We start from the raw sequence: 11,416 nt of genomic DNA, 5'->3' as shown, positions 1-11,416 counted from the left end.
GAAAAAAGATGGGGAATAAGGAAGTCTAGGGTGGAAGAATAGGATGATCACATGGGAGTGGGTATGAAAAGTGACGATCTTTATAACTCACGTTAATACCCACCAGAGGGGTGCCTGGCTGGCTCAGTCGGTAGAGCATGTGACTCTTGATCTCAGGGTTGTAAGTTGGAGCCCCACCTTGGGTGTAGAGATTGCTTAAAAATAAGATCTTTGGGGCGCCCCGGTGGTTCAGTTGGTTAAGCATCCGACTCTTGATTTCAGCTCAGGTCTCATGGTTGTGGGATAGAGCTCCACACTCAGTGTGGAGCCTGCTTGGGATTCTCTCTCTCCCTCTCTCTGCCCCTCTCCCCATACTCACTCACGCTGTCTCTTAAAATAAAATAAAATAAAATAAAGTAAAGTAAAGTAAAGTAAGATAAAATCTTTTTAAAAATAACCACCAGAGAGCAGTTACCATGGAAGAAGGACTAAACAACCAAGGAGGCAAAACGACCAGTTGACATCAGCCAATTTTGATCATTGATGACCCCAGATACGACACAATAGGTACATGACCAGAGCGACCAGAGTGGCCATGGTGGAGAAATGGAGGCTATGTAGGGGCCCTACAGTGTGAGCTCACCAGGACTGAATAACCTGTCAGCAACAGATCGAAGCCAGCCCTCTGGATGGCTCTATTCCTCTAGGAGACCAACTGGCCTTTGGATGCAAGTTGACTGCTTCGATTAATCTAATCTAAACTGCAGAGATAATTCGAACAGGAAAAGACCCATACTCTGGATCTGAGTTTGCCCTTTCTGCCCACAGGGCCTTAGACAGCACCAGTGGCTGAAGACCTAGGAAGCATCGAATTAACCCACATGGGATCCCACATAACTTACTCATCGCCTCAGACCCAGGGTCCCCATAATCACGGGATCCACTGTTGTATCGGTGGATTGCATTGTACCAGTCCGGGCTAGCACCTTAAAACCACTCCAATCCCACTAGGATGCCCATAATAATAACTTTCGAAAGGAAAATAACAAGTTTGTAAAGATGTTGGAACTCTACATTGCTGGTGGGAACGTGACATGGTGCTGCTGCTTTGGAAAAAGTCTGGTGATTCTTGAAAAAAAAAAATAAGCATAGAATTATCACGTGATTCAAAAAAATGGAAAGCGAGTGTTTACGCAAAAACCTGTACACAAATGTTCATAGCAGTATGTGTTGATGGCCAAAAGGTGGAAATAACCCAAATGTGCATCAATGTATGAACAAAATGTGTTATACCCACACATCAGAATCTTATTCAGCCAAAAAAGAAATGGAGGTACGGAAACATGCTGCGACATGAATGGGTCTTGGAAACATTATACTGAATGAAAGAAGCCGGACACAAAAGACCATATATTGTATTATTCAAATGGAATAATATTAGTCATCTAGAGCAGGCAAATCCATACAGATAGAGGGTAGATTTGTGATTTCTCAGGAGAGGAAAGAATGAGGAGTAACTGCTTCATGGGAATGGGGTCCCTATTTAAGGTAATGAAAACGTTCTGGAAATAGTGGTGGTGATTGCCCAACGATGCAAATGTACCTAACATCACTGGATTTCATAGTCTAAAATAGATAAAATTATAATTGTTATGCTATGTGTATTTTTTTTAACGTTTATTTATTTTTGAGACAGTGAGAGAGAGACAGAGCATGAACGGGGGAGGAGCAGAGAGAGAGGGAGACACAGAATCGGAAGCAGGCTGCAGGCTCCGAGCCATCAGCCCAGAGCCCGACGCGGGGCTCGAACTCACGGACCACGAGATCGCGAGATCGTGACCTGAGCTGAAGTTGGACGCTTAACCGACTGAGCCACTCGGGCGCCCCGCTGTGTGTATTTTTAAACACACACACACACACACACACACACACACAATGTGTGATAAAAGCTCTCAGCAAGTTAGCAATAAGGAGGAATTATCTTAACTTGATAAAAAGTAATTTTCTACAGCTCTCAGACTACCTAATGGTGAAAGCCTCTCTTCCCCCTAAGACTGGGAGCAAAGCAAGAATGGCTACTCTCATCGTTCTTATTCAACATAGTACTGGGAGTTCTAGCCATTGAATACAGCCAGAAAAAGAAATAGGAATACGGACAGAAGGGGAGAAATAAATCTGTCTCTATTTGCAGATGCTATGTTTGTCTACATAGAAAGTCTAAAGGAATCTACAAAACTTTTAGCATTGATACGTAAGCTCAGAAAGATCATAAGATACATCAATTCATAAAAATCAGTCACATCTCTATATATTAACAATGAAAGTACATAAACCAAAATGTAAAACACAATGTCATTTATAATCATTTGAATAAAAATGACATGCTTAGGCCACACTTAGCAAAAAGTTATAGAATTGGTATGCTGAGCATTACAAAATGTTGATGAAAGAAGTTTTTTAAAAAGTTTAAATAAACGGAGAGATATACTGTGTTCATGGAATGTAAGACTCAACATAACTAAGATGTCAATGCCCCCCAGATTGCCCTATAGATTTGATGCAATTTCCATTAAAATCCCATCAAGTATTTTTTGTAGACAGACTTATTCTAAAATTTACATGGAAAAGTACAGGCCCTAGAATAACTGAACCATCTCAGCAAAAAAGAACCAAACAGAGCAATTACCCTACTCTATATTAAAGCTTACAATTAATAGTTACAATAATCAAGGAAGTGTAGAGGAAAAAGAACAAACAAAACCCAATCCAGCAAAAGGAAGAGGTAATCGATTAGAGCAGAGATACATGATATAGACCCTAAAAAAAGAACAGATCAATGAAACTGATAGGAGGTTCTTTGAAAAGATCAAGTTTGTCTTTAGACAGACTCATCAAAAACAAGGGAGAGAGAGGGAAACCAAATAAACAAAATCATTAATGAAAGAGGAGGAATAACCAATACCACAGAAATGCAAACAATTGTAAGAGAATATTATGAAAACCTATATGCCAACAAATTGGACAAGTTGGCAGAAATGGATAAATTCCTAGAAGAAACATATAACCTACAACACTGAAGCAGGAAGAAACAGAAAATCTGAACAGAACCAATTACCAGCAATGAAATTGAATCAGTAATAAAACAAACCAACCAAAACTCTCAAAAAACAAAAGTCCAGAACTAGACAGCTTTGCAGGTGAATTCTACCAAACATTTAAAGAAGAGTTAATACCTATTCTTCTCAAACTATTCCAAAAAGTAAGAGGGAAGAAAACTTCCAAATTCATTCTATAGGGCCAGGATCACCCTGATACCAAACCCAGATAAATATACCACAAAAAAAGAGAACTACGGGCCAGACCTCTCAGGAATACAGATGCAAAAATCCCCAACAAGATATTAGCAAACTAAACCCAACATTAAATACATTAAAATACATTTTAAAAATCATACACCACGATTAAGTGGAGTTATTCCCGGGATGCAAGGGTAGGGTGGTTCAGGATTTGCAAAACAGTCGATATATCACGTCAATAAGAAAAGGGATAAAACCGTATGATCATTTCAATAGAGGCAGGAAAAGCATTCAACAAAGTACATCCATTCATGACAAAAAACCCAAAAGCTGCAGAGTAGGTCTGGAGGGAACATAATAAAAGCCTTATGTGAAAAGCCCACAGCCAACATCATACTGGTGGTGAAAATCTGAGAGCTTCTCCCTTAAGGTTAGGAACAAGACAAGGAAGTCCGCTCTCAGCACTTTTATTCGGCCATTGTATCATATGTCCTCGCCACAGCAATTAGCCAAGCAAAGAAAAAACGGCATCCAAACTGGTCAGGAAGAAAAACTATTTACAGATGACACGACAAAGAAAACCCGAACGAGTCCACCAAAAAATTACTAAAATTGATAAATGAATTCAGTAAGGTCGTAGGATACAAAATCAATGTACAGAAGTCTATTGCATTCCCAGGCCCTAATAATGAAGCAGCAGAAAGTGAAATTTAGAAAACAATTCTTCCGGGCGCCTGGGTGACTCAGTCGGTTAAGCGTCCGACTCCTGGTTTCGGCTCAGGTCCTGATCGGTTTCGGTTTCACGAGTTGCAACTCCGGGCTGACAGTGCAGAGCCTGCTTGGGATTCTCTGTTCCCCTTTCTCTCTGTCTCTCCCTCATTTTGTGCTGTCTCTCTCAAAAGAAATAAACTTAAAAAAGAAAGAAACAGGGGCACCTGGGTGGCTCAGTCAATTGGGTGTCCGACTTCGGCTCAGGTCATGATCTCATGGCTCATGAGTTCATGCCCCGCGTCAGGCTCTGTGCGGACGGCTCGGAACCTGGAGCCTGCTTCGGATTCTGTGCCTCCCTCTCTCTCTGCCCCAACCCACTCACAGTCTGTCTCTGTCTCTCTCAAAACTAAACATTAAAAATAAAAAGAAACAATCCCATTTATACTTGCACCAATAAATAAATAAATAAATAATCTTAACCAATAGACTTAGCCAAAGAGGTAGGTGACCTGTATTGTGAAAACTATAGTTTTATAGAACACTGACGAAAGAAGTTCAAGATGATAGAAAAAAGTGGAAAGACATTTCATGCTCATGGGTTGAAGAACAAATGTTATTAAAATGTCTCTACTGGGGCGCCTGGGTGGCGCAGTCGGTTAAGCGTCCGACTTCAGCCAGGTCACGATCTCGCGGTCCGTGAGTTCGAGCCCAGCGTCAGGCTCTGGGCTGATGGCTCAGAGCCTGGAGCCTGTTTCCGATTCTGTGTCTCCCTCTCTCTCTGCCCCTCCCCCGTTCATGCTCTGTCTCTCTCTGTCCCAAAAATAAATAAAAAACGTTGAAAAAAAAAATTAAAAAAAAAAAATGTCTCTACTACCCAAAGCAGTCTGCAGATATAGTGCAATCCTTATCAAAATACCAACAGCATTTTTCACTGAACTAGAACAAACAACCCTACGATTTGTACGGAACCACAAAAGACCCTGAGTAGCCAAAGTAATCTTGAAAAAGAAAACCAAAACTGGAGTTATCACATTCCCAGACTAGAAGTTCTATTACAAATCTGTAGCAATCAAAAAAGCATAGTACTAGCAAAAAAAAAAAAAAAAAAAAAAAAAAAAAGACACATAGATAATGGAAGTAGAATAGAAAACCCAGAAATAAATACATGATTATATGGTCAATTAATCTTCCACAAAGGAGGAAAGAATATAAATAGGAAAAAGTGTCTTCGACAAATGGTGCTGAACGACAAATGGGAAAACTGGACAGATAAAAGAATGAAAGAATATAATATAAAAGAATGAAACTGGACTACTTTCTTCCACCATGCACAAAAATAAAACTCAAAGCGGATTAAAGACCTAAACGTGAGATGTGAAACCATAAAAATCCTTGAAGAGAGCGCATCATGATTTGACATCGGCCATAGCAACTTTTTTTCTAGATATGTCTCCTGAGGCAAGGGAAGCAAAACCAAAAATTGGGACTCTTGGGACTACATCAACATAAAAAGTTTCTGCACAGGGAAGAAAATAATCAACAAAACTAAAAGGCAACTTACTGAAGTTAAGACGGTATTTGCAAATGACATATCCAAATAAAAGGTTAGTATCCAAAATATGTAAGGAATTGATACAACTCAACACCCCCCCCCAAAACAAATGATCCAATAAAAAATGGGCAGAAGGTATGAACAGACGTTTCTCCAAAGAAGATATCCAGATGGCCAACAGGCACATGAAAAGATGCTCGACGTCCTTATCATCAGGGAAAGGCAAATCAAAACTACAATGAGATACAGAATGCTTACAATCAAAACCACAAGAAATGCACCAAAAAAACAGGTGTTGGTGAGGATGCGGAGAAAAAGGAACCCTCACGAACTGTTGGTGGGAATGCAAACTGGTGCAGCCACTGTGGAAAACAGTGTGGAGGGTCCTCAAAATATTAAACATAGAGCTACCCCAGGGGCGTCTGTGTAGCTCAGTTGGTTAAGCCTATGACTTTTGATTTTGGCTCAGGTCATGATCTCACAGTTGTGAGATCGAGCCCCACATAGGGCTCTGTGCTGAGGGTGGTCCCTGTTTAAGATTCTCTCTCTCCCTCTCCTTCTGACCCTCCCCAACTTGTGTGCATGCATGTGTGCATATGTGGACGCAAGCACTCTCTCTCTCTCAAAAAAAGAAAAAAAAGTAGAAGTACCCTTTGATCCAGTAATCACACTACGGGGGATTTACCCCCCAAATACAAGAACACAAATTCAAATGGATACATGCACCCCTATGTTTATAGCAGCATTATTTGCAATAGCCAAATTATGGAAGCAGCCTGTGTGTCCATCAACTGATGAATGGATAGAGATGTGTCCATACAAACGGAATGTTATTCAGCCATGAAAAGGAATGAAATCTTGCCATTTGCAATGACGTGGATAGAGCTAGAGAATACAAAATAAGTCAGAGAAAGACAGACACCATATGATTTCACTCGTATGTGGAATTTGAGAAACAAAACAAATGAACAAAGGAAAAAAGAGAGAGATAAACCAAGAAATAGACTCTTAACTACAGAGGACAACTGATGGTTACCAGAGGGAAGGTGGGTGGGGGGATGGAAGGAAATAGGTGATGGGGATTAAAGAATACACTTATCATGATGAAAATTAAATAAAATAATTTAAAAATGAAAGTGTAGAGGGATAGACACATGGACCCAAAACACAGAATAGAGGACCCAGAAATACGCTCAACTGATTTTTGACAAAGGTACAAGATCAATTTGATGAAAGGACAGCCTTTTCAACAAACGGTGTTGGATCAAGTCGACATCCAGAAGCAAAAAACTGAATTCCAACCTTAACCTCACACCTTGTATGGAAAACTAACCCAAAATGGATCACAGACTTTAGACTGTTAGAAAAAAAAGTGGGAGTAAAATCTTTGTTACCTAAAGCTAAGCAGAGTTCTCAGAACTGACATCGAAAGGAACAAACTGGAATAAACTGACATCGAAAGGAATAAACTGGATCTTATCAAAATTAAAACTTTGGCTCTGCGAAAGCCCATGTGAAGGAAATGAAAAACCAACCTACGGACTGAGAGAAAATATTTGCAAACCACATATCTGACAAAAAGAACTTTCAGGGTGCCTGGGTGGCTCAGCTGGTTAAGCGTCCAACTTCTGCTCAGGTCGTGATCTCGCGGTTTGCAAGTTTGAGTCCCGCATCGGGCTCTGGGCTGACAGCTCAGAGCCTGGAGCCTGCTTCGGATTCTGTGTCTCCCTCTCTCTCTGCTTCTCCCCTGCTCACGCTCTGTTCCTTTCTCTCCAAAATAAATAAACATTAAAAAAAAAAAAAAGAAAAAAAGAACTCTCGAAATTCAACAGTAAAAAAATATATATATTGGAAAATGGACAAAAGACATGAAGAGATATTTTACTGGGTAAATATCGCATAAGGACATAAAAAGATGTTCAATTCCTAGAACCAGAGGGTAGAGAAGTCAGGAGATAGGGGGTTCAAGATATGGGGACATGAGTACAAACTTTCAGTTATAAGAAGAATACATTTTTGAGGACCTAATGGTCAGCAGGTGATCCGACCAGTTAATATCGTACTATATACTTGAAATTTTGTAACAGAATACATCTGAAGTCTTCTTAAGACACACATCACACAGAAAAGGTGATGCATGTATTGATTAACTTGATTAACATGACCTAGTCAGTATCAATTAACTTGATTAACATGACCTAGTCAGTATCGATTAACTTGATTAACATGACCTAGTCATGTCACAAAGTATACAGATATTAAATCATCATTTTGTACACGCTTAAAGAACACCATCATATTGTACAACCTGATGGCAAGCATGCCTGGATAGAACTGGAAAAAATTATGTTCAGTATTAGGGATTAGCTAGGGATTAACATCTAACCGACATTAATATTAGCCATTAGGGAAATGCAAATTAAAACGACAATGACTAGATAGCAGCAGAATGGCTAAAATACACAAAAAAATAGTAACACCAAATGCCGGGGAAGATGTGTAAAAACTGAATCACTCATCCAGTGCTTGTAGGAATGTAAAATGGTACAGATACCCAGTTTGGCACTTTCTTGAAAAACTACAATGCAGCTGCCATATGACCACACGTCATGTGTCACATGCACAAGAGAGTGTGGCAAAAATGGGGAATTATGAGCAGGATTGGTGGGTTGCATTGATGTCAATATCTTGGTTGTGATTTTGTATACAATATAGCTTTGTATATTATATATGCATATGTATATATAATATATTATATGTATTATACTGAGGGAAACTGGCCAGAATGAGTATAGGATCTCTCCGTACGTGCTAACCTACAATGATCTCATTAAACATTTCAATTTGAACAGTATCTAACATTTTGTACGCAAATTGCATAGAGATCGCGCTTGATAGAATTCTGCTCTTTGGTGCAGAAAGCATTGTCCACGAATGCTTTCCCCCTACAGTAGCTGAGTTGAGTGGTGGTAACAAAGATCTAAAATTTCATGAAGCCTAAAATATTTACTATCTGGGGGTGCCCGGGTGGCTCAGTTGGTTAAGTGTCTGACTCCTGATTTCAGCTCACGTCATGATCTCATGGTTCGTGGGATCAAGCCCCACGTCGGGCTCTCCGTTGTCAGCATGGAGCCTCCGTCTCTGCCCCTCCCCCACTCAGGCTCTTTTTTTCTCATCAGCTCCTTTCCAGAAAAAGTACACTAAGCCCCCTTGACCTAAAGGATTAAAAAATAAATGCAATTTTATTTAAAACATACAAAATGTTTCCACTAAGAGAGGAAACATTTAAAGATTAAAATGTATTTTGCATCTTTTCAATTACTTCTAAATACTCAAATTTATCTCATGGGGCGCCTGGGTGGCGCAGTCGGTTAAGCGTCCGACTTCAGCCAGGTCACGATCTCGCGGTCCGTGAGTTCGAGCCCCGCGTCAGGCTCTGGGCTGATGGCTCGGAGCCTGGAGCCTGTTTCCGATTCTGTGTCTCCCTCTCTCTCTGCCCCTCCCCCGTTCATGCTCTGTCTCTCTCTGTCCCAAAAATAAATAAAAAACGTTGAAAAAAAAAATTAAAAAAAAAAAATACTCAAATTTATCTCTAAATAAAAGTCAATATTTAAGTGACAATTAGTGAATATCAAAGTTGTATATTATATAAAAGTTATCTAAATCGTGCCGTTTTATTTGGTGCCACCGTTTTGAGATTTTAAATATTATTAAATATTTTATACAAATATAACAACTAGCCATTCTAGTGTTTGTTTTCAGGGGAAGGAATCGGTATTATCCTTCATCCTTGTTACATCTGGTCTTACGTGTATAGAAATTTAAGAGTAATAGTGGGCACCTGGGTGGCTCAGTCGGTTAAGCGTCCGGCTCTTGATTTCCGCTCAGGTCGTGATCCCCAGGCTGTAGGCTAGAGCCCTGTGTCACAGTCCGTACTGAGCGTGGAGCCTGCTTGAGATTCTCTCTCTCTCCCTCTCTCTCTCTCTGTCTCTCTCTCTCCCTCTGCCCCTCCCCCACTTGCATGCACTCTCTTTCTCAAATAAAAATACAAACATGAGAGTAATAACTATTATTGCAAAATCTTCCTCCATTCCGCATGCACAACGTTGTGAGTATCTTGCCAGCTCGCGAACACGTCGCCAACCGTGAATCAGAAAACCCAGGAAAGGGAGCCTGTGGCAGCCCAGCTCCAGGAAATAACACCGCATTCCACAAGAATCTATTGTGTCGATGCCATCTTGGGAGGGAGGGTTGGATGCATTCATTGAATAGGTTTCTTCTTTTCTCCAAGTGTGCCCACCACCCAAATCCTCCCTGCTCGCTGTCTTCAATGCTGGCACGGGGCAATCCACAGCCTTTATGGCATTCGGAAGCAGCGGCCTTTTGTCCTGAGGACACAGGACAAGAGGTGTGGAACGCGGGTCCCTGGGGCCAGGGTTGTGTGTCCTGAGAGGATGGTGAGGGGAGCGGTGGCCACGTGGTAGTCCCACGGTGCCAGCTGCAGCCAGCTCCTGGTGACAGAGCTGGCCACATGCCCTTTGATTGTGTGTGTGTGTGTGTGTGTGTGTGTATCCAGGTAAAGGGCCTCTCTTGCCTGAGTTCAGCAATGATACAGGCAGGGTGAGTCTCTGGAAAAGAGATCCTGACCTTGGGCAGTGGGGCTTTAAGCTCCTTCCTGGGGTCGACAGGGGCCAGGATACAATGGGATGTGATGTGACGGAACCATGGCTCCAGCTGAGTTTTCCTGATTTGGGGAGAAGGTCTCAGTCCTTCCCTGGGAGACAGGCAGGCTGGGGTCTGTGCCTTGCCGTGCCGGCGACCGGTGGCTTTGGGCACTAGGCTGGCTGCCAGGGAGCTTCACCGGAGGCGAACTCCTCTTCCAGAAGGCCAGATTGCAGGAATCCGTCTTAGATGGTCAACCCTGACCCCTCGGGCGTGACAGTCACTTGGGGGGCGGTGGGGGGGACAGTCACTGTGGCCCGGGTGGCCCGGCCTGGAGGGGCCAGAGCCGTGTCTAACCACGGTTCCAGTGCCAAGCGGTTCCAGTGAGTGGGAGGGGAGAGAGCACACAGGCAGGAGGGCAGTGGGGGAAAGAGGACCCAGGCGGGGGAGGTGGGCAAGGGCGGGCAGCATAGGCCTGTGGTGGTGAGGGGTGGTGGGGGGGGCTGTGCAGGGAGTGACCGCCATGAGGGGCAGCGTGTGACGGGAGTCAGGAGGAGCCGAGCCATTGATGACCGAAGAGCCCAGGGAGTGACCATAAGCGTGTTGGCCAGAAGGCAGGTGGGCGGGAAGCCTGCAGGGACCCAGTGGGGAGCAGTGAGCAAAGCTTTGCCCCCAGTTTGGGGCTTGGTGGAGGGGCAGGGAGCGATTCTCAGAGCAAGATCACCTTGCCGCCTTCGGGCCAGCAGGGCCCCCCCCACCCCAGCTCCTCCGGGCGAGCAGGAGGGAGAAGGGAAAGCCCAGGCCAGAGCAGGTGGAAAAAGGGCGTTGTGCCACCAGGGACCAGAGGACCAGGGGACGATGAACGTGGGGCTGAACGGAGGGGACACTGAGCAGCAGAGGACCCGAGGGGAGTAAGCAGAGGCAGAGGAAGTCCCTGCCCAGGTCCAGGGCATAGGGCCGTGCTGAGGCACGGGACAGGGAGATTTAAGGTGGTTTGGGTCAGCTTCTGGACCCCCGAGGGTGTAGGCGAGGAGGCCAGGAGACAGGGTAAAGGCATGAGCGACCCTTGGGGGGACCACAGATACACAGTGTCCCAAAGCCCCTGTGGGGGCCTCCCCTGGGTCTCTGGAGAGGGGAACGGAGGCCGCTCCCTGTCAGGCTCCGGGCCAAAGCCAGAAATAGAACTCCTGGGGCGTTCGGGGCTGTCGCATCATTT

Source organism: Neofelis nebulosa, chromosome 18 (assembly GCF_028018385.1).
Source record: "Neofelis nebulosa isolate mNeoNeb1 chromosome 18, mNeoNeb1.pri, whole genome shotgun sequence".
Lineage (NCBI taxonomy): Eukaryota > Metazoa > Chordata > Mammalia > Carnivora > Felidae > Neofelis > Neofelis nebulosa.
This window is presented reverse-complemented; position numbering follows the sequence as displayed.